The 25,524-nt window shown below is 34.7% G+C and overlaps 1 long non-coding RNA gene across 1 annotated transcript; it reads right to left on the bottom strand.

Annotated features, from left to right (window-relative positions):
• Positions 1-12,381: 12,381 nt before the first annotated feature.
• LOC125278546 lies at positions 12,382-20,804 on the bottom strand. Its single transcript, XR_007187173.1, has 3 exons — positions 20,545-20,804; positions 13,044-13,161; positions 12,382-12,928 (listed from the first exon to the last, which is right to left on the bottom strand). It is a non-coding gene; the product is annotated as an uncharacterized LOC125278546 (long non-coding RNA).
• Between the last annotated feature and the right edge of the window lie 4,720 nt (positions 20,805-25,524).

Genomic DNA, 25,524 nt, shown 5'->3' on the forward strand with positions numbered 1-25,524 from the left:
TCAATTCGCAAATTTAGGGACCGTCTCTAAAGTTACGATATTGGTATTCACGTTTCTACCTTCAGTAGCGTTTAAAGAGAATGATTTACAGTCACAAAACCAACTCTAAAGTGTTCATCTAGGTCTCAGGTCGAACAGTGATGCGCCCTACTCTCTCTCTCTCTCACTCTCTCTCTCTCACTCTCTCTCTCACACACACACACACACACACACACACACACACACAACTCAAAGTACATGCACATACTTTTTTTCTTTTCTTTTTTTCTTTTTACACATTCATCACACAATTCGTTCTACTTAGTTAATTTTATTTTTCCTGCTCATATACATGCTTTGGCAACACAATGTAAAATTTGTATAAGCAGGATAATATATGAGCAGGAAAAATGAAAATGAAGTAGAATGAATTGTGTGATGAACGTGTTAAAAAATAGAAATAGTATATAATATGCATGTACTTTGAGTGGGGTGTGTTTGAATATGCATGTGCATGTGCGTACAAGAGTTTGTGTGAGTTCAAGTGTGTGTGTGTGTGTGTGTTCTTGTTTATATTACATCGTGGGGATGTATATAAATGTCCCCACGATGTAATATAAACCTGAGTTCACCTACATCGTGGGGACCGGCCACCGGTCCCCACAATGTAAATTAATTATTAAAAATACTAAATGGTGGTTTTGTGAGAAAATAAAGGTATGCACAGGTTCCTGTGATGGTTAGGTTTAGGGTTAGGGGTAGGGTAGGGGGATAGGAAGTACGGTTTGTACAGTATAAAATGCATTGCAGCCTATGGAAAGTCCCCACAATTCACAAAAACCTAACGTGTGTGTGTGTGTGTGTGTGTGTGAGTGAGTGAGTGAGTGAGTGAGTGAGAGAGAGAGAGAGAGAGAGAGAGAGAGAGAGAGAAGGGCGCATCACTGTTCGACCTGACACCATATGAACACTTTACAGGTAGTTTTGTGACTGTAAATCATTCTCGTCAAATGCTATTGAGCTTTAAATTATGGCATTTTTTGTATGATCCCATACAGTAGTGAAATACATAGCAATATTCACATATTACTTGACAGTTTATTTTACAATATGGATGGATCATAATGTCTTAACTAACATGAACTATCCATGAGCAATACATTTGTTACTGTATTTGTTAATCTTTGTTAGGGTTTATAAAATTACAGCGGTTCATTGTTCATGTTAGTTCACAGTGCATTACCTAATGTTAATACAACTCTTGATTTTAATAATGCATTAGTAAATGCTGGAATTAAAATTAACAAAGATTAATAAGTGCTGTAGAAGTGCAGTTCTTTATTAGTTCATATTAACTAACTATAATATAAAGTGTTACCTTTTATTTTAATAAGCATCAAAAATCTAAAAGGTTTGCATTACCTGAGACCTAGATGAACACTTTAGAGTTGGTTTTGTGACTGTAAATCATTCTCTTTAAACGCTACTGAAGGTAGAAACGTGAATACCAATATCGTAACTTTAGAGACGGTCCCTAAATTTGCGAAAATCAAATGTTCAGCGTCAAAACAACTTTATGCCAGTATCTGCTTTCTTGGAGCCTATATAGTATAACTTACATCACAAACGAGGTGCGAGTTTGCTCTTTTATATCACTGTACACGAGTCCATTAAGCTGTGTTAAGATGTCCTGATGGCAGGGGAATCCTATGACGGATGAGGGAAACCATAGTATTACAACACAGTGCTGCGATATAAAGTTAAGGAAACTAAACAACAGAGAGAAATATATGTCTACCTCAGATTTAATGTATATCTGTACACCAGCATCGGACAATAACGTTATAATCTCGTTCACGGGAGAGAAAGCTGCTTACATGTAGACTAAACAGGGAAAGTAACCGTAAAGACACTGAATTAAACATAAATGCAGCTTTTGTGTCTTTATCAGCTTTTCTGCATTTATACTGGCCCTGATAATCATCACACATTCACTTACCGCTTGCTCCATTTCTGTAAATCCGCTTTTATGAATGAATGATGACTTACTAGCCGTTGCTCGTCTTTGTAAACAGCCGCTAGCGGCGCCTGCTGGTGAAGTCGACTAACAGCAGATGGAGATCATGCATCGGCACTCTACTGCTTTTCCTGCAGTTCCCCGGATGTGAAATGTTGAATTTTCTGTCGAATTTGAACCACTGAATTTGTGGAAGCGAATTTGTAAAGCGAAATAAAATGGACTGAAAATTGCTAGTCGAATTTTATAGGTTGTATTTTTAAACAGAATGAATATTTTGGAATTGAAATCTGAAAGGTGAAAATAAATTATTGAATTTTTAATAATGAAAATGTGTGTGAAATATTTTTTATTGAAATATTCACAGCTTAAATATACGACCATGTTGAATTTCAGCCCATAAAAATGCAAGCCTTAAAAATACAATGCATCTAAATGCAAGCACAGCTAATGTGATGCATGTTTTTTTTCCAGTTAGTGCAATTCAACAAGCTTTTTATTTCAAAAACATTTGGCATTAAAATACTTCCATAAATGTGCATGATTGGCCAAAGTTTTACTGATCTACAAAAAAATTGAGCTTATGAATTTCTTAATTTGTGATTTGTAGAATAGGTTTAGTGCACCTGCAATGAAAAAAATTAAAGGCAGTGGCTATTTGCACTAAGTGACAATAGCACATTTTCTTACACTAGGTGAAAATAGTGATAGATTCTATTTACACCATGTAAAGTATCAATTCTTTGCAATAAGAGTAAATAGATGCTATCTATAGGCCTACTTAATATTGGCAGATACTATTTGCACCTCAGTATTTTTGTACATTAACAGGATGCAGTAATATAGAGTGTAAATGATTGTATTTATTAAAATGATTAAATGGATGCTGCCTTATTGGTAGAATAAAATCCTCCCTACACCTTCTCCTAACCCTACCCAATAAACACTTTTAATATTATTAAACACTCATTCAGTTTAGTTCCTCTTTTAGAACATTATTTTCATTTTTATTGAAAATAAATGCGAGCTTAGCAAAAGGCAGATTTGAACCTGCATCAAAAGCCAGAACTCCCTACTCGCTACTGCTGTGTCACTGAAGACGTTGCCTTCTGTGCTTCTTTTTTAAAACTTGAGTGGCCCAAAAGCTAGTGTAAATAGCGTTTGCCAACCAGGGACGCTATTTGCACTTTATGTAAATAGACACTCTGAAATTGAAAAGGTGTAACTGTTGTGTTTGTGAGAGAGAAAGGAACTAAGTTTTCAGCTCCTAAAACATTTTGATGACTTCACTGAAATATTGCCTACACCTTCCACTGTCAGTTGCTCAGTTTCACTACAATAATGCCAGATACAATACAGCATGTGCATAACTGAGTCGCTATTCTAACAGCTGGGGGCTATAGACTTATAATAAATGAGCAATATTATAATAAATATGCACATTGCTTTCTGTACTCAGTTTTATTTTTATGCTGCTAGAGAACCACCTGCACTGCAAATTTTCAGGAGTGACATTCGCATTTATCCAATTACAGGAGTGAATCCGTTAAATCATTGGGGCACTTCATGAATTGACACTGGTTTACATTTAGATAAAGATGAAATATTTTAATTTTGATATAAATGTCAATAATAATTATGAAATAAATTTAAATATTCATAAACCTTGAAATTAAAAAAGTAATTAAAAATATATATTTTATTGTCCATTGTATTGAAATTGTGGGTTACATCTGTCACCCTTTTCACCCCTGATGAGTTTACATCCCTGTTACAAGAGCAAGGAACTTACATTTTAATTGCAAAGGAAAACCAATTCATCTGCTATATTCTTCTGTCCTCCATTTTCAAGGGTAAGATTTCTTTATAAATCATCTACTGACCCATATGTCTTTATTTTTGTTGAACACAAAAAGGAGAGAGTCATATAGTCTCAGTCACCATTAGAAAAGAAGCAGTGATAGTGAATTCTGACTCAGGCTGTCAGTCTCTTTATGTTCTGCCTTACATCTCCTTTTGTGCTCCAATAAAAATAACACATTTGGTACAAAAGAACATGACCAGTTTTATACTTGAGTAAATATTGCTTTTAATTTGTAGCTTGAGACTATTTATAATAGCTAATAATTAACTTGTATACCTCTTTGTGTGTATTTGAGAGTAAATGCCTTTTCTATGTTAGTCTTGTATAGAAGATTTGTATGCTCTAACGATGTAAGCTATTTGTACCTGTATTTTGTAAATATTAAAGCAATGTTAACTGAATGTGATGTGTGATTATTTTGTAAACAGGCTTATCTTTTAGTATTAAGTGTTTTGAGATTTTTTAAATAAGTAGAAAATGTGTTAATTGTATAGAGTTATTTCACCCAAATGAAATCAACATCAACGTTGGGTAAGCAAACCAGTTAGATCGATTTCATGTTGAATTCGTGTTGATCTACAACGTCGTTTCACTCAACTGAAATCAACATCGTTTCGACGTTAGGTAAGCAAACCAATTAGATCGATTTTATGTTGAATATGTGTTGATTCTACAACGTCGTTTCAACCATCCGAAAATCAACATCGTTTCAACGTTCGGTAACCAAACCAATTGCGTCGATTTTCCGTTAGATTTGAATGGAGTGTCTGACGTTGATTCAACATTACCCCGATGAGCAAACTGATGCCGGATCAACGTCGGAGATCAACGTCGTTTCGATGTCACGAGAAACGTCGTTTCTACGTTGATTCTATGTCAGTTTGCTATCTGGGCCGTTTCTGACGATTTAGAGTTGTTTCTAGTGGCATATTATATTGATTTTATCTACTGAATTTGCTGTTTCAAAAATTGCTCTAGAAACAGAATAGCCTATTATTTTATAGGTAGACTTTTAAATTGTGTATAATTTTTATAGTCTATTTAAAATACATGAATGATGACGCAGTCGTCTGGGCGGAAGTTTGATATCGCGACTCCGCCTCCGGCTCCACTGACGATTCCTTCTGCGCATGCCCAGGCTCCAAACTTTTTTTTTTTTGACGTATTGCGTAACGTGTCAGCGCCCATTCATCAGCCCATTTTGGCTTCAGTTCAATACAATGGAAGGAAGCGGCGTCGCGTCTTCCATGTTTTTTTACAATGGTTAAAAACAACCCATATGATGGCCTCATTTTACCCAGCAAATTGAGTTGATTCATTTTTACTATAATAGCTGCTTCTTCTTTTCTTTTTTTCCCTCTTTTTTTAAGTTCATACATGAATGAATGTTTACGGATTAACTTAAATCCCATCAACTTTTTTTTAAATACGGGTTTGCATGATAGCCTAATTCCTTTCTATAATATTTTCGATTATATTTTACAGTAGGCTATAGCATATTTTATATTGTTTTCTTAAATACATTTAAGCTCATTTAACAAATATTAGAAGTACAAATTAAACATTTAGAAATAATTCAAGCGTAATAGACCAGTCTCCGTTGTCCTGTTTCCACCGTAACGGCGCTGGATCTCGTGCCGGAGATGAGTCGCGTTCGGCGGGGGAACTGATAACTTAAGACCGCCGCCTGAGTTTCACTCGTAGCCGAAAAATACTGTGACTGACTCCATAACCTGTCCATAAATAATCAGGGTACAAGTCTGAGAACATATTTTAACATCCATATTTTAACATAACTATATTCTGTATATTTTGGAATAAAATCATACAATTTTATGCAAGCATCAGGCATTTCCATCACGCGCAAAAACAGACACGACACTTGTGTGTGTTGCTTTGCATACAATTAAACGATATTCAGAACAATAACGAATTTTTAGATAACATAAAATGTACACAAACCTGTATTTTACCAAAGACATGCGCCAATTTGACGGAGCCTGAAGAGGTCGCAAATAATTAACTCAACCCCTGGGTTGTTTCGTCTGACCCAGGATCTGGTTAACACAAAAACTACCCAAACACTGAAAAATAACCCCCAAAAATGACCCAAAAGGCTTGGATAGAGATTTTTTAGAGTGAACCACTGAAAGGTTCTAAATATGAACCCTTTCTTCTAAGATGTGTTGGTAAGTGATGAAAAGCACAGTTAGGTTTTATTGGATCATTGACATTTATTTAATCACTGATATTATGAGTGCTGAAATCAACACTAAACACCTATAAACTTTGAAAAGATGGATTGATTCTGGTTGGAATCGAGGCCTAATATCCAAATGCATGTTCTGCCAAAGACTGTTTTATTGCCGCAGTCCACACACAGCACGTTTAACTCTCAAACCAGCTCATTTGTTTTTCTCAGACTTGCACAACTGGCGTTATCTTATCTCCTTAGAGCTCACCTGTTTTTTCTCTTTCAGACTGTCTAGTCCATACATTAGTCTATATTTTCATAACGATTAACATTCTGTTTACAGCTATGTGAAACAATGGTGCAGATAGCTCCAAAACTGATAATGGATTTTATTGTTTCCTCCAGATAGAAACAGGATGTCTTTCCAAAACAGGTCTTTGGAGGGGATGTGATCTCTGCTCGCCAGGGTTCAGTCTTCTAATTTATGCTCAGATCTGATTTTTCACATAATCTTGTGACCAATGTGAGATTCGAGTGTGAATTGGTTGCAGTCCAGGGACCGTATTCACAAAACATTTTATCGTCCCACTGAGAGTTATCCTAAATTTGCAGTAAAAGTTCTTAGTCAAGAGTTTCCTCTTAAAAACTATTCACAAAGCTGCTGAGACAAACTTTTACTTATAGACAGAAGTCTTAAAGAATTAGTTCTCTTGCAAATAAAATTTCCTTATAATTTACTGGCCTCCATGTCATCCAAGATGTCCTTCTTTCTTCAGTTGAAAAGAAATTAAGGTTTTTGATGAAAACATTCCAGGATTTTTCACCCTTTGGGTGGTTGACATGTAAGCCTGAAAAAACATTTTTTTTTTACTTCAAATATTAGGCAAAATAAATATTGAGTTGTGTTGTACTGACTCTTGAATTCCCACAAATATATGTGGTCTTTTAGATTTTGTATTGGAAATTGGATCTATTCATTGCATTTGTGCCTAAAATTATCATTTGGTGTGACATAAAAGATATTCTAACTTCACCATAAATCTTTATCATTACTATCTTAAGATTTTTTTTTTTTTTTGGTGCAGATCCATTAGATTTTTTATTATTTTTCTAAATCATCATGCAAAAGTAAGACATCTCTCCTCAGCCTTTCCAGATATTTTAGATTAATTCTGACAAACCCTGTTATAAATCTAACAAAATGCTTGTAACTCTTGCTGATATTTCTCTTTTGCTCCATTGACTTTTTTTTATGATTTTTAACTAAAAAAGTCTTTTTATTGTGTCACACCAAGTATGACGAACTGCACCACACCACAATTTGTCAATGCAAAAAAGTGTATTTTATATGTATTCAACATTCAATGAATTCAATTAACATTAATAGGACTGAAAATCATCAAACATACTAACAGCATTTTAAAACTGCATTTATGAAACTCAGAAATATGAGTAAATCAAACACCATCTCATGTCAAGAAACATGAACATTTTAAAATTAGAGGACAGTGTGTTGTAACAACAATTATAATTGTTAAACAATAAAAAATACTATCAATTTACAATTAATCGAAGGATTTAGATTGAAAATGTATAGACAATTATAGTCTTAGTAATAAAGGATACTAACGGAATAATAACGGATAATAACAGATTCACATCGGATCTTTAAACATGGAAGATGAAAAGCCAAAAACATTTCAGACCATATTAAACTTGAGCCAGTCAATCTGAGATGCTTCAAGAGATGGAGGGGTCATAATAGCATTCACTTCTTTTTTTTGTTATTTTTCTGTATTTCTTTCATGCATCTCTTCACATCTCTCTCTTGTCTTGAAGGAGGAAGGGAATGCACACTGAATGCCCCGAGTTTTCTTCTTTGTTTCTTCTCTTTATACCTGTTAATGAAAAATGTATAACGATTAAGATTTTTTTTAACCGTTCATTTCAGGTTCACCATCTTAATAATAGTATCCTGTGTTGAAGTTACACTAGTATGCAGGTTGTGACCTAGACTTTTATTTTTCCCTATAGTAGGTGTCTGTTCTGTGTGAACTGGCATGATCTCTTTACTCTTCCTCCTTTCCCTCAGGACCTCCTCCTCTCCAAAAAATGACTTTTCAACAATATCTAGTGATGGGCAATTTAAAAACACTGCTTCATGAAGCTTCTGAGATTTACAAATCTTTTGTGTTGAATCAGTGATTCGGATTGTGTATCAAACTGCTAAACTGCTGAAATCACGTGACTTTGGTGCTCTGAACCACTGATTCGATTCGTAAAGTATTCTTGTCACTTCATAACATTAAGGTTGAACCACTGTAGTCACATGACTGTTTTAAATATGTTTTTAGTACCTTTCTGGATCTTGAGAGGTTCGGTGACATTGCTGGCAATAAAGGCATCACTGAGCCATCAGATTTTATCAAAAATATCTTAATTTGCATTAAGAAGATGAACGAAGGTCTTATGGGTGTGGAACGAAATGAGGGTGAGTAATATTTACATTTTTGTGTGAACTAACCCTTTAATAGTATGGGTAATTTAATGTTCACCATTAAATTCTTTCAATATGTTTTGATTATTTATTTATCATAAAAAAAGGTGTATGTAATATTGCGTGACAAATGTATCATATGGTGTGACTTGGAAAAACGGTCATATCATATGACGTTTTGTTCAGTTAAGATAATCTCTTGGTTAACTAAAAACAGCTACTTAGCATGTAAACAGCCACATGGCAACAATGATTTTTAAGAATTAATAAGCAAAACTAAAAAAGTGTTTAAATTTTATGTAAATAATGTCACACCATAAGACACAAAACACTGAATACTAATGAGAAAATCAGATACAGAGCTTTTTAATTAAACATCAAAAAGTCAGAACTCACCTCATGACCTTCCCACCACTCCAGAGATGACATTGCAACTTCCTGGTTGAGTTTGGACCTCTTCATCATAATGATGTCCAAATTATTGCCCGTTCAAAATATAGACTGTAATGTCACGCCATATGACGCCCATTTTATGGACAAAATGTATTTGGCCAGAACTTGCTTAAAAATCATGCACAGACATCAACACTTTCTGTGTCCATTAAAAATGCATAATTCTGTTACTTAATCTGTAAATCTATCAATTATTTATACTTTGCTGAGATATATTGTCATATTAGTAAGGTCACACATAGCATGGACAGTCACACCATATGACAATTTTGATGTTTAAATAAAAATTTGAAGTATAGATCTTTATCAAAGACTATAGAATAATACAAGACGTGTCACTGGTATTGTTTTGAATGGGAGAAAGTGTAACGCGCAATATGGCGGAATAAGTCCCGCCTTCTAAATAAGAGCCAATCGCCGACTGGTAAAATCACGCGTCACTTCAGCGGCCGTTAGAATCACCGGTTTCTATAGAAACAGTCAGACGCGAGCCTCCGAAGAGACGCGCATTTAGGTCTGCGCATGCGCATTAGCTTGATCCAGTCTGAAAAATACAGTTTTTTTGTCATGATTCGAGCGTTTATTTATGAGCCGGTTGTTGTTAGATTTCATTGGTGATTTCAAATATGAAATTTAATCGTAAGGTTGGCGAACAGTTTTGGAGAATTTGATTTTTCCCCATTCAAAGAGATTGCATGATGCCCAGGATGCCCGAGAGGCGTTTCAAAGATGGCCGCCGAGTGAAATGACTTGTCTTAAAGGGACTTTGTCTTTATACAACAACTAAAGCTATGGTATGCTGTTATAATATCTTGTCAGAGGAACAACATAAGAATATATACATTTTTAACAAATACCCATTTTCATTAGTGTATGACATTATGCACAGGTAGAATTGTATGTCATGTCATCCACCCATCAACACAAACTATCTGTGAAATTAGACAGTGCCGAAGTGCTCTCAAGCACTCACAGAACGTAGTGCCTAGTGTTTTCGGCTGGCTAAAAAGGCTTTGGAGGACACACGGCCTAATACTTTCAGTATGAGTATAACAGCTCACCGTCCTCCAATGACTAACTTCACTGCCGTCTTCCATATTCAAAGAACTACCGATATATAAATCTTTGGAGTGATGTCCATCAGTGCTGATCTAGAGTGACGCATGAATTCCGATTTGACTGTTCAGACTGAGGTCGCATTGCAACACATCCAACCTGAATCTGATTAAGGACCACATATGGAAGTGGCTGATTTGGATTTGGGCCACTTTTGCCTACAGTCTGAATGTAGCCTAACATTGCAAGTACATTCTAACTTAGTCTACTAAAACTCTAATGAGAGTTGACATGTTGCATAAGAACTTATAGGTAGCAGAATGCCTAAAGGGAACCATTGAAATAAAGTGCTAACATTGCTGTTGCCAGCGTTTTATAAAAGCACCTCTAAAAGTTCATGCAGTTTTGGCAGGACATTGTCAAAGCATGTCAGACAGGGGAGTATTGTTCACAGTTCTACAGTTGGATTTGATTAAATCCTACTGATTATTAGATAATGCACTGATTTTTGACTTTAGTGTCAACATTCATTATTCCTCTTTATGAGATTTTATTAAATAATAAAATGCTTTCTGATTGTTGCATAATGCTGAATTAGTTTTCCCCTTTGCAATGTCCTTTGCTTTCACTTTTTTTGAGCTTTTAAATATTTTACAGCCAGTGTTTTGAACACAGTGTTATTTTAGAGTTTTCATTCATATTTTATAACTAAGGAAAATCCCAAATTCAGTATCTCAGAAAATTAGAATATTACTTAAGACCAATACAAAGAAAGGATTTTTAGAAATCTTGGCCAACTGAAAAGTATGAACATGAAAAGTATGAGCATGTACAGCACTCAATACTTAGTTGGGGCTCCTTTTGCCTGAATTACTGCAGCAATGTGGCGTGGCATGGAGTCGATCAGTCTGTGGCACTGCTCAGGTGTTATGAGAGCCCAGGTTGCTCTGATAGTGACCTTCAGCTCTTCTGCATTGTTGGGTCTGGCATATCGCATCTTCCTCTTCACAATACCCCATAGATTTTCTATGGTGTTAAGGTCAGGCGAGTTTGCTGGCCAATTAAGAACAGGGATACCATGGTCCTTAAACCAGGTACTGATAGCTTTGGCACTGTGTGCAGGTGCCAAGTCCTGTTGGAAAATGAAATCTGCATCTCCATAAAGTTGGTCAGCAGCAGGAAGCATGAAGTGCTCTAAAACTTCCTGGTATACGGCTGCGTTGACCTTGGACCTCAGAAAACACAGTGGACCAACACCAGCAGATGACATGGCACCCCAAACCATCACTGACTGTGGAAACTTTACACTGGACCTCAAGCAACGTGGATTGTGTGCCTCTCCTCTCTTCCTCCAGACTCTGGGACCCTGATTTCCAAAGGAAATGCAAAATTTACTTTCATCAGAGAACATAACTTTGGACCACTCAGCAGCAGTCCAGTCCTTTTTGTCTTTAGACGCTTCTGACGCTGTCTGTTGTTCAAGACTGGCTTGACACAAGGAATGCGACAGCTGAAACCCATGTCTTGCATACGTCTGTGCGTAGTGGTTCTTGAAGCACTGACTCCAGCTGCAGTCCACTCTTTGTGAATCTCCCCCACATTTTTGAATGGGTTTTGTTTCACAATCCTCTCCAGGGTGCGGTTATCCTTATTGCTTGTACACTTTTTTCTACCACATCTTTTCCTTCCCTTCGCCTCTCTATTAATGTGCTTGGACACAGAGCTCTGTGAACAGCCAGCCTCTTTTGCAATGACCTTTTGTGTCTTGCCCTCCTTGTGCAAGGTGTCAATGGTCGTCTTTTGGACAACTGTTAAGTCATTAGTCTTCCCCATGATTGTGTAGCCTACAGAACTAGACTGAGAGACCATTTAAAGGCCTTTGCAGGTGTTTTGAGTTAATTAGCTGATTAGAGTGTGGCACCAGGTGTCTTCAATATTGAACCTTTTCACAATATTCTAATTTTCTGAGATGCTGAACTTGGGATTTTCCTTAGTTGTCAGTTATAATCATCAAAATTAAAAGAAATAAACATTTGAAATATATCAGTCTGTGTGTAATGAATGAATATAATATACAAGTTTCACTTTTTGAATGAAATTAGTGAAATCAACTTTTTGATGATATTCTAATTATATGACCAGCACCTGTATATGTGTGAGTACTGTGTGTAATTAATAACATTCATGTATATATTTGAGAAATATTTACAAGTATACGTATTTATGTATATTTTTATTTAATTTATATTATATATAAATACAAATATTTTGTACATAAATAACATATTTCTCTTAAATATATACATTAATTTGTGCATATTTTTTTCAGTTCATGTTCAGTTTATTTCAAGTAGCAAACATGTTTTTGTTTTTTATGGTTTTGGTTTTAGTTAATAACCCTGTTTTGAACAAACTTTTCCTACATTTCCTGCCAGAAAAAATGTTCACATGTTCCAAAAAGAAAAAGAATAAAGACGCCAACACACACACAAAAAAGTGCCAAATATTAGTCAAATATTTTATTGCAGTTGTGTGCTGTTTTGAGAAGCCAAGAAGATTTATAGACAACTTTGGCATTAATCTCATGGTTTCAGAGAGATGTGTGCAAATAATTTACTAATCATCAAAATCAGAAGTAATAATCGACAGAAATGCAATACAGCCTTTAATGCATATGGAATTAATATTATGTCCAGCTCATATGGTGTGACATTTGCATTTCTTTATGTGTAATAAAGGATATCAGGTTTAGCAATAGCAGTGTTTGAGGGGGTTTTCTTGGAGCACAGGAATCTGTGTCTTGCCACGAGAGGCCGAAACATCTGTTCTCAATCACAGCTCAGAAACAGCGGTATGCATTAGCAAAGAAAACTGTGGGATGTGAAAACAAAAGGAAACACGGTTAAATCAGAGTGTATTCCCCAGGGTTGGGACATAAACTGATGAAGTATGAGTGTCAGAGGATGACCGTTGTCCACGTGCTTACGTAACAGGCTAATTACGTATCGCATGAAGCCACACTACGACAGCAACGACTGTCATCCGAGAGCATCAGTGTTGGCAATGCAGTGTTTGGGTGGAGATCACACTTGGTTGCCAGGTTACTACAATAACAAAGAGCATTAAATAATAACAATAATATGATGATGATGACGTCGCCGCCACATTTTACGAAATCACGCTACACTCATTAGTAATGCACTAGTGAAATCATTTCATTACATTTAATACCACAACAAAAGGGCTCTGAAATGAACTCATTCCTTTATAGTGGAGACCGGGGTAAGTTGTCACACATTGCACCTTTTTCAAAGTATATAATGCAAGTCTTTTTTTTTTTTTTTTTTTTTTTTTGTGAAGACACAAAGTTTAAAGCCTTAAAAACACTAATGAACATTTGCACCATTATTGCTCAAGAAAAAAGATTCAGTTTATTAAACACATTGACCCCTAAAGCGGGGCATGTTGTCACATGCAGTGGAACAGCAATTACACCATAAAACAATCAAAACAAAACAAAAACTGAAGAAACAGTTAGAAGTAAGCAAATACAAAAAGATCAAACCATTGTTATGCCTAACAGTGATTTTGTAACATTAAAAATATTACAAAAATTTATATTACATAATGCAATATAATTGCATAATATATAAAATCCTTGCCCCAACCTGACGTTTATTACAAAAGGCTTCTCTCCTGAAAACACAATTTATTGTATGCTAGTTTTCTAGAAATATTTCACAATAGTGTCATTTATTAACATTAATATTAATGCATTAGCTAACATAAACTAACATTGGGCAATATTTTTCTTACAATATTTATTAGTCATTGTCAGTGTTAGTTAATAAAAAAACAGTTCTTTAATGCATTATACAACCTGAATTCCGGAAATGTTGGGACGTTTTTTAAATTTGAATAAAATGAAAACTAAAAGACTTTCAAATCACATGAGCCAATATTTTATTCACAATAGAACACAGATATCATAAATGTTTAAAGGGAGAAATTTTACAATGTTATGCACAACATGAGCTCATTTGAAATTTGATGCCTGCTACAGGTCTCAAAATAGTTGGCATGGGGACATGTTTACCATGGTGTAGCATCTCCTCTTCTTTTCAAAACAGGAAGACATCTGGGCATCTAGGTTATGAGTTTCTGAAGTTTTGGTGTTGGAATTTGGTCCCATTCTTGCCTGATATTGGTTTCCAATTGCTAAAGAGTTTGTGGTCATCTTTGATGCATTTTTTCGTTTAATGATGCGCCAAATGTTCTCTATAGGTGAAAGATCTGGACTGCAGGCAGGCCAATTCAGCACCCAGACTCTTCTACGATGAAGCCATGCTAATAGCTGCAGTTTTGCATTGTCCTGCTGAAATACCCAAAGCCTTCCCTGAAATAAGCGTCATCTGGAGGGGAGCATATGTTGCTCTAAAACCTTTATATACCTTTCACTTATGCACCCCCATACCATCAGAGATGCTGGCTTTTGAACTGAATGCTGATAACACGCTGGAAGGCTTCCCTCCTCTTTAGCCCGGAGGACACGACGTCCGTGATTTCCAACAAGAATGTCAAATTTGGACTCGTCTGACCATAGAATACTTTTCCACTTTGAAACAGTCCATTTTAAATGAGTCTTGGTCCACAGGACACAACGCCGCTTCTGGACTATGTTCACATACGGCTTCCTTTTTTCATGATAGAGCTTTAGTTGGCATCTGCAGATGGCACGGCGGATTGTGTTTACCAACAGTGGTTTCTGGAAGTATTCCTGGGCCCATTTAGTAATGTCATTGACACAATCATGCCGATGAGTGTCCCAAATGTGCACAGATAAGTGAATATATCATGAGTAACTGGTGTCTTCATCAGAAATTACACTGTTTGAGTTTCTCTTATTTAATGTGTCACTCTGTCATTTCTGCTACAGGCTTCTCATTGGACAGACTTAAAGTCGGCATGAAACAGAACTTGCCATAGTTTTTTCTAAATATATTAATGCATGGTAGCATTCTGTTTATTATAAGCGTGAGCTGCAGTTTTGTCAGCGATATTAGCCATTATAGTGTGCACAGATCCACACTTCGGAAATCTTTTCAACTTCTACTTTTCAACATACTGTGCATGGATGGAGGGATACTTTTTTGTCACATACTGTTTTATCGCCAAAGTAGTGAAGTATGCAATTTCAGATGGAGCCATTACTGGTCTAGACACTCAAACAAACATATCAATGTTTTTAGCTGGTTTACTTTGTATATTGAATTAAGCTAGTATTTTAATAAATTACACCCCTCTAATGCAACTCAAAGTAAACATTCAAACTCTGAAAATGACCTTGTGTGTGACAGCTGGAGATAGATTGAGGAAGCAGCTATCATTGAGGAAATACCTTCTTTTTGCCCAGAAACAGAGATGGCACGGCTATGGGGTGTTGACTCGGCACGAAACCCATGAAGTCCACATCCGCGTAAGGTTTAGAAATGCACTTTGAGAATGGTGTGTTGACTAAATCTGCCCTTAAAATGATGATTGAAATATTACATTCCTGAGGTTTATTAGATGTTTAAACTATGAAAAATATTTAATTTGTTCTAAACAAATAATGATTAAACCTTGCAGTTAATGTTAATCAGCAAATTTAAATTACATCAATCACTTTGAAACAGTCCATTTTAAACGAGTCTTGGTCCACAGGACACGACGCCGCTTCTGGACTATGTTCACATATGGCTTCCTTTTTTCATGATAGAGCTTTAGTTGGCATCTGCAGATGGCACGGCGGATTGTGTTTACTGACAGTGGTTTCTGGAAGTATTCCAGGGTCCATTTAGTATTGTCATTGACACAATCATGCCGATGAGTGATGCAGTGTCGTCTGAGGGTCCGAAGACCACGGGCATCCAATAAAGGTCTTCGGCCTTGTCCCTTATGCACAGAGATTTCTCCAGTTTCTCTGAATCTTTTGATGATGTTATGCACTGTAGATGATGACATTTGCAAAACCTTTGCAATTTGATGCTGAGGAACATAGTTTTTAAAGTATTCCACAATCTTTTTATGCACTCTTTCACAGCTCTGCCCGTACTTCTGAGAGACTCTGCCTCTCTAAGACATCCCTTTTATAGCTAATCATGTTACACACCTGATATCAATTAAATTAATTAGTTGCTAGATATTCTCCCAGCTGAATCTTTTCAAAATTTCTTGCTTTTTCAGCCATTTGTTGCCCCCGTGCCAACATTTTTGAGACCTGTAGCAGGCATCAAATTTGAAATGAGCTCATTTAGTGGATAAAAGTGTAAAATTTCTCCACTTAAACATTTATGTTATCTATGTTCTATTGTGAATAAAATATTAGCTCACGTGATTTGAAAGTCTTTTAGTTTTCTTTTTATTCAAATTTAAAAAACGTCTCAACATTTCCGGAATTCGGGATTAACTTGAACTAGCAATGAATAGGCCTACTTCTACTGCATTTATTAATCTTAGTTAGTTAACTGACATTAATAAATAGATCCTTACTGTATAGTTACTGTAAATATCATAAAAATACCCATAATGCATCGCATATTACAGTAGTTAACCATAAATAACATATATGGTATTTTACTGGGATTTTTTGCGGTAAGTAACTGTAAAATTACAGCAAAGTCTAACAGTCTAAAGTGATAACAGTTTTTTATTGTGTTCAGTTTTTTTTTTCTCAGTGTTTGAAAACATCTGTGAGAAAAAGCAAGCAATTGTGCAACTGAACGAGAGTGAAATCAATCCCAACTTCCCTGTACGACAACTGGCCTGGTCTGGTTTAAAGAGGTGCACATGTTTAAAACAGACTAGTCTTTTTGTTTCTGTAGTTAAATGCACATGTTTCTGTTGTCAGGGAAGAATAACAGTCTGTCTGGTATCTCTTTGACTCTCTCAGCCCATGAAAACACACTCTGTTTACGTCTGAACACTCAAAGCGAGAACATCAAGTGATTAAACTTGAGTGAAAAGAGCTGGTATCTGGAATGGGTCAGGTGGGAGAGTCCAGTGGTCTTTGACTGATTGGAAATGATTGGCGGAAATGATTTGGGCATGTGCTTCATTCCAAGCAGCATGTGTCAGTGTGTGTCCTGTCCGGATCGATTTTGTGTAATATATAGACAAGTTATAATAAAATAATACAGTTCATTTCTTTAGTGCCATTATGTAATAAATGCAGTCCTATCTGCTTGATTGAAATTATTATTTTTATTTTTTTTTGCTTGGAGCCTGAATATTCAGCCAAGCAAAACCAACGTATCTGTTGTGGAAGAACTGAGCCATGAATCACATTCCACATTCCGATCATTTCAGCTATCCGGGACTTTGGACGCTACACAATCCTCTAACTTTGCTCTTTCCCATGAGATTTACATGGAGCTGCTGTCAGAAGCTTTTGTCTTTAAATTAATCATTTAGTAAACATCTATCCCAAGTACACTACTGTTTTTTGTTTTTTTTCTTAAAGAAATTCATGCTTTTTGGACATATAAAAATGATCAAAAGTGACACTAAAGGCATTTATAATGTTACAAAAGGTTTCTATTTCAAATAAATACTGCTCTTTTGAACTTTCTATTCATTAAAGACAAAAATATGACTGTTTTCAACAACGATAATAATCAGAAATGTTTCTTGAGCAGCAAATCAGCATATTAGAATGATTTCTGAAGGATCATGTGACACTGAAGACTGGAGTAATGATGCTGAAAATTCAGCTTTGATCACAGGAATAAATTACATTTTAAAATATATTAACATGGAAAATGGTCATTTTAAATTGTAATACTATTTCACAATTTTACTGTATTTTTGATCAAATATGCAGTACTGAATCAGTTTGTGCTCCCAGGGAATCAAAATATCGCCAGATGAGCTACAGGAAATAGAACAACAAATCCACATAAATCCTTCACAAACCATCTTTATTTCCAAAGACAGACTAACAGATGGTTTCCTCAATAAACTGTTCATATTTTCTTTGGCAAATCCCTGTTGCATCAGAGCAGATGGTCCCAAATGTGCACAGATCAGTGAATATATCATGAGTAACTGGTGTCATCATCAGAAATGACACTGTTTGAGTTTCTCTAATTTAATGTGTCAGTATGTCATTTCTGCTCCTTTGGCGTCACCAAACAGAACTGTAAAATTGGACAGACTTAAAGTCGGCATGAAACGGAACTTGCCATAGTTTTTTCTCAATATATTAATGCATGGTAGCATTCTGTTTATTATAAGCGTGAGCTGTCAGCAATAAATTAGCCATTACAGTGTGCACAGATCCACACTTCTGAAATCTATCAGAAATAGTAGACCATTCTGGGACTTTTGGCATACACTTTTCAACATACTGTGCTTTGGGACACTTTTTTTTTGTCACACTGTTTTATCGGCAAAGTAGTGAAGTATGCAATTTCAGATGAAGCCATTGTTATTGGTCAAACAATCCATTTTATTTAGCTGGTTTACTTTGTATATTGAATTATTTTAATAAATTACACCCCTTTAATGCAATTCAAAGTAAACATTCAAACTCTGAAAATGACCTTGTGTGTGACAGCTGGAGATAGATTGAGGAAGCAGCTATCATTGAGGAAATATCTTTTTTTTGCCCAGAAAAAGAGATGGCACGACTATGGGGTGTTGACTCGGCACGAAACCCATGAAGTCCACATCCGCGTGAGGTTTAGAAATGCACTTTGAGAATGGCATGTTGACTAAATCTGCTCTTAAAATGATGATTGAAATATTACATTCCTGAGGTTTATTAGATGTTTAAACTATATGAAAAATACTTAATAATGATTAAACCTTGCAGTTAATGTTAATTAGCAAATTTAAATTACAAAGGTTTTGGCTCAACAAAAACACAACAGATTGGGTTTTGTTGAACTAAACTGAGTCAGAAGAACTTTTTTGTAGCATTAACACAAATTTTTAAGTTGACCATTCAAAAATAAATTTGTTCCAACTAATTTCAACAGCAGAGTTGTGGCCCTGGAACCAATTAGTCTCATCTATGGAACTTATAAATTTTGGACTAATGTTTTTGCCGTAGATCAGTATATTTCTATGCCGTCACTGTCGAAGAGTTGGGTAAACTTTTATAGCAGTGGTGGATCCAAAATGGTCAATATTCATATTCATGCATTTTATTCATAATTTATGTTAATCATTTATGGCTTATGATTTATCAATATTATATTTGATTTCATATATTCATGTACTCCTCATCCATATATTAATTCTCATCATATTTTCAAGTATTTTTTTTATTGTACTCTTATGGTTATTCTTATTTTATCTTTAAGAGTATGTATGCTTGATATATTTAATAATTGTTGCTATATTTTTGCTATATCTTCAAGTGTTACAATGTGACAGCCAGGTCATGTTGACGTTTGTGGTTAGATATTGGACGCCTGCCAAATACTGCAGAAGCGACAGTGTTTTTCAGAATTAGTTGCTCATTTGATCTTGTTGACATGTGATAATGTAAGATCTGCAAAATTCCCTTAAGGGGTTCAAAATATCCCCTATATCTATTTTCATCTATTTTGACACTTGACCAGTCTATGACATGGATAAATGGATAAATCCATTTGACCTTTTCTCATTAGAAAATTGACCTCATTGACCTTTTCTTTGCTCTTTTGCTTCTTCTCTTCTCATTCTGCAAATGTCTTGATTTTGTTCCTTTTTTCTGTATTCTGATCTTCATCTATTATATACAATACTCTGGATTTTACAATACTCTAAATTTTATTATTAACTATTAATTACTATCAATTAATTTGTTTGTCTCTATAATTTTAATTAGCCTAATTTTTTATTCCTTATTCAAATTTAATCTCTGACATAATCATGGCTGGACTGCCTGGATCTCATTTTCTCAGGTTTTTGCATCAAGCAGTGAATAAGACTTCGATAAATAATTTTTTTTGTGTTTCCATTTGCACAAATAGCACAAAAAAAAAAAAAAAAAAACCTCCACAATAGTATTTTCATAACTTTAAAAGGAGGAAAAAATTGAGAGCGATTGATAACGACAGTCAGAAGAGAGAAAGATGTCATTTTTAACGTCACTTCCATATAGTCGCTGTATTAGAAACACCCTCACAGCAGCGTTAACTAGTTTTTTTGTCATTTGATGCAACGGTAAAATAATACTAGGCTAAGTGTTATAAATGTACATATATTTAAAAAAAAAACAACAACAACAACAACAACAACAACAAAAAAAACGTTAAAACCGTTCACAGACTGTGATGACCGTTAAAACGCGTCATAACAGGCTGTGAAAAGGGTTAGCTGGTGAAGTGGATTTACTTATTGTAGAGTTAACGAAAGTTATCAAGAGCATTGTAATATTTCAAGGATGTCATAACAATGTCTGAAGACCGGGAAGATTTCAAAACGATCGGTTTATTCATAAATTCATAAGATCTTACCTTTTGCTGTGGAAATTCAAACCGGTTCGGAAGACAGAACACAACGGGCGCAGCGCTGAAAAGGGGCGGGGCTACATAAGGTCTGTAGCCGTTCAATTAAAAAAATAAATAAATCAAAATTTACCCTATTTACTTTTTTAGCGCACATTATTAGTCTTATGGTAAATAATTTATAAGTTAAAACACAGGAAAAAAAATTGTTTGTTGCTGTAAACTTTTATCAAAATCTGAAATTTGCTTCTGTTCTGGAATAGAGTACCTCAGGGATGATGTGTTTTTGTAGTGAGTTAGCATTTTAGGACTTCCGGTTCCATCGCCCTAAAGTCAATCGGTTTTTTGAATGGGTTTTTGCTAAATCGCCTGAAATAAGGTCTGTGGTTAACAAAGCCTCTAAATATATTCACGTTTTGATCTATGACATAAAACACACCAGTTATAACCCACTTGTGATTTTTTTAAACCTTTATTGTGTCTTAAAACGGCGGTTGCTAACAAATGGCTAAACGGGACTACTTCCTTTGATGGGGACTTTAGACATCATCATGACAAACAGGACATTTGGACTGCGTTTCTCGTGAAAAAGTGGATAAGTATTCATACACAGCGCAGATAATAATCAGTGAGCATGTTTTTAAAAAAAGTTGTTTTCTAAATAAAGTTTGAGGAAGCTTGGTGGTGGCGACGTTGATCCACGACCATGGTGTGCTGTAGTCCGTTTATAGCCTACTGTTAGCTGTTTATATCTGACGACTTTATTTAGGCTTCAAAATGTTGTGTTAACTTGTAAAGATTATCTTGATAGACAAAACATGCAAGTGTCATAATCCTTTGTTAAACACAGAGCTTATTTTTTACGATTTTCCAAAAGTCTATGGGAAAAATGCATAGGTTTTCGATCGAGGGAACCCGTGCGCCGCTTACTTCCGGGTTGGCCTACAAAAACACATCATCCCTGAGGTATGGCGTTCCCTCTCGGATGACGTCAGTTTGACACTCCCCTCCTCCAACCGTCAGACTATTTATGAGTTATCAGCTTACTCTTGTGTACGTAAACGTTTTCATTTTACTTTGAAATGCGTCACAACACTGAAGTCGGTTGCAACTTCCGGTCCACGGGGACTTTAAATATAACTTATTTAGCATGTAAAATTAAAAAACAAATAAGATATTACATGATGCTACTAGTGCAGTTTCTCATTATGAGGCTACTTATATTTCAGTTTTAAATGACACACAATATTAAGTTAATGAAACAGTAATAAAAAAGTGTAGGGTTGAATTTTCTCAATTAGCCTAGATGGTGAAAAGTGTCTCCCATTACTAAATGTTAAAGTCTTTACAGCGTTTTGCATCTCCAAATTGCTGCAAAGTGCTAAAGTTTAACAAGCTATTTTTTTTTTTTTTCATTTAAAAAAAGAACAAGTAGGCTATAAAGTCTTATAAAAAGGTTGTTTTCATTTTATTGGGTGAATTAGTTTCTCAACTGTTCAACCCTTATTTCAGAGTAAAACATTATAACGAGTACAAAACTTCCATCTGTTTTTCATGTTCAGGATTTTCTTTTATTGCTTTCCACAACACTACTCCAAAGTAAAATGCCCTTGATATGTCTTGCAGAAACACTTTTCACCATCCAATTTATACCTGATGGATAAAACAACATTTTTTCATTGAATATTTTGTTTCACTCAAAAATGTCACATTACAAAAATACAGTAAAATGGCTGTCAATTACATTTTGTTCAAAATAGAAGACTTTTAAATAAGTATGACAATCTTGAAGTTGAAGAAATTACAACTTCAGAAATTATAAATAACTGAGAAGTGTAAAATCCTTTAGTAAATGCGAATACGAACAAATCCCAGAAGAACATCAGTGTTTTTATATTAACAATGTGTTTAGCTCACATCAACAACCTGTCACCAGCTTCCATGAATACATCCATGAACTTTCCAGCACTTTTGAGAAATGATCTCCGATCAAACATGATGTTCAATGCCGTTTCTCAGAGGAGACTTCATTACAAACAATAGCTTGGCCAAATGAAGCTCGCAGATGCTGTACAATTATTTATAACCATCAAGACTAGTTCTTAACTCATCAATAGATCAGAAAAAGTGTAATTCCTCAGGGAAGGAGTCATTTCCTAAACTCAAGTACGACTACTAAAGAGCAAGGAAAACTATTGTCACTTTTCAAGAGCTTTACGGACGTTCTCGGAAGGTCATCCAAAGGTGTTTCGAGACCAGCAGGGGCCAGTTGCATAAATATAGCCATTATGTTAAGTCAGTGTCTTAAGATCTAGTATGAGCAATTAGTCAAGGGGCAGTCAGTCTTATTTTTGGTATCAAATTAGGTAAAAATGTTATGAACAGTTTAAAAAAAAAAAAATTGATGACTAACTTAGTAAGACTAGACTTAGTGATTTATGCAACTGGCTCCAGGTGACTAAAAATATGTTTTGGCTTCAGTGCCTCAGCTTTTCGATGGTAACACGAGCAACAAACAAGAAACAGGAAAACCCTGCTTGTATTAAAACGTATAGGTCTATTGTACAGAAACAGTACAGCAAATGTGTCTAGGGAAAAGCATTGTGTTTGGCTCACGTTGGCACATTCCTGTAGCTCCACTGGTGAAGTCAAGGACACTGGTTTGATTTCCAGAGAACACATACAGATAAGTGTGGAAAGCGATGCAAGCTGCTGTATGAAAGTAAGTGCCAAATGCATCAATGGATCATTAAGAAATGAGTCAAACTTGAAACTATATTTTGCATTTCATTTGAGATCATTATTAAACAAAGAGGTGAAAGGAATAATACAGGCAGGTGGGATCAGAGATTACCAGAGCCGGATTTGAACTTGGGTTGTTTGTACAAAAACACTATTGTGCACCATATTGGAGCCTTTTCACAACCAATCAGACTGCAAATCCGCATATAAAAATAGGCATATATTTTGTCCCCATCACAATGTCCTTTTTTTACGCTTAAAAATGAAACATGACTTTTTTCCTTCTCCAGAACACATAAGAAGATATTTAGATTTTTTTTTTTTTTGATCCATATAATAGTTTGCACACATATAATTTACATCACAAACACAAACAAACTGATTCTTGCACCGTCTGCTAAAAGCACTGTTTCTTTTTTTGTCCTATTGGAAGCTTCATAATCTCCATCTGTTCCTACTTTCCTATGTTCTCACTATTTAGGAAATTATTAGCAGGAATATCTGTGTTTGAGATCAGCGTTCTTCCCAAGATTGTTTTGCTCATCATTGATAAATAACATCTTTTGACTTTTACTAGTAAATTATGTCAAGTTGCAAAGAGGTCAGTGCAGAAACAGAAAATGGTTCTGAGCATATGAACTTAACTTTTTTTAACTTATAAGTTCTCTCTTTATATTTCAAAAATGGTGCATTGCATGTTTTTTCAGAACATTTCTAAGATAAGAAATATGTATTTGCAAATATAAATCCGCTTCATCAATATAAGTGTGTATTTATGGTGAAATGTGTGTGCATGATAGAGAAATAAGAACATTGAAATTTAAAGGAATGTTACTGGTTTAATATTGCATGATCTGGGACCAGTTATTGTTAACTCTTAGCTATCAGTAATTTAATAAAATAAAGCTCTCTCTCTCTCTCTCTCTCTCTCTCTCTCTCTATATATATATATATATATATATATTAGGGATGCACCGATATGAAAATTTTGGACCATACTGATAACCAATAATTCTGTATATTTAAAAAGCCGATAGATATTTTTTATATATATTTTTTAATATATTTTTTAATATATTTTTCTATCAAATTTTCTTATTGGCCAACAACGATAACATAAAAAAATAACATATATCAGCCGAGATATATATATATATATATATATATATATATATATATATATATAAAAAATGAAAAACTTAAACTTAAAAAATGTAAACAAATAAATTAATAATTAAATAAGTAACTAATAAGTTGAAGCACTAAAATTACAAAAAATAATCAAAAATAAAATAAATAGAAATAAAAAATAAAACTAATGAAAATCTAATTAAAACCAAAACAAAATTACAAAAACTTACAAAAACAAAAATAAATCTAAAATAAAAATAGTTAAATAGAAATATTAAAATTAAAATTAATAAAATTCAAACTAAATCCAAAACAAAATTACTAAAACTTTTAAAAAAACAAAAAACTGAAATGTTAAATAAAAACTATGAAATAAGTTATGTGGAAATAAAAAAATTCAATTAATAAAAATCAAACTAAATCCAAAACAAAATTACTAAAAGTTATACTAAAATTAAAATGAAAGCTAAAAAGAATTTTAAAAAAAATAGATACTATACAAATAATACTAATATAACACTTCCTGTGACATACTGTTGATTACCACAGAACAGTTATTTTTAGACTCATTTTGACATTAACACCCTTATTCTGTAGAAAAGTTGGGACTTTTCTAGGCAGACAACGGTTAAAACTGTTAAAAGTTCATGTTTGATATTTTTGTCATAAGAGGCACGTCAGCGATGACACAGTATTTTACTCACTGCGCAGCTGCTCGACGACAGAAACATGCGCAGCTGGAAGACAGACAGACAGACAGTTACTCACTGCAGACATGCAGCACTCATGTTAGTGAAAGTCATAGAATCATAGTAAAACAAGACTTTCATCGCAGTATGGTTGCGAAATTTCTTGACGTCTTGGTAGCAATTAGATTGCCGTCTGGTTTTCTGATGCATTTCCAGTAGAGTCACTTTAATAAAATGAGGTTTATGTCCTTTATGGTGTTCCAAGCCTGCATGCAGTTATTCTGACTGAATAATGACTTAAACGTTGTCTGTTCCTCACAGAACACTATCAGAAGACTTGTGCAAAACTTGCATGGACTACTTTTATGATCTTTTTATGTTTTTTTCTTTCTTATTTTTTGGAGCTTTACAAGTGTGTTCACTATGA

This window comes from Megalobrama amblycephala, linkage group LG11, assembly GCF_018812025.1.
Source record: "Megalobrama amblycephala isolate DHTTF-2021 linkage group LG11, ASM1881202v1, whole genome shotgun sequence".
NCBI classification, from domain to species: Eukaryota; Metazoa; Chordata; class Actinopteri; order Cypriniformes; family Xenocyprididae; genus Megalobrama; species Megalobrama amblycephala.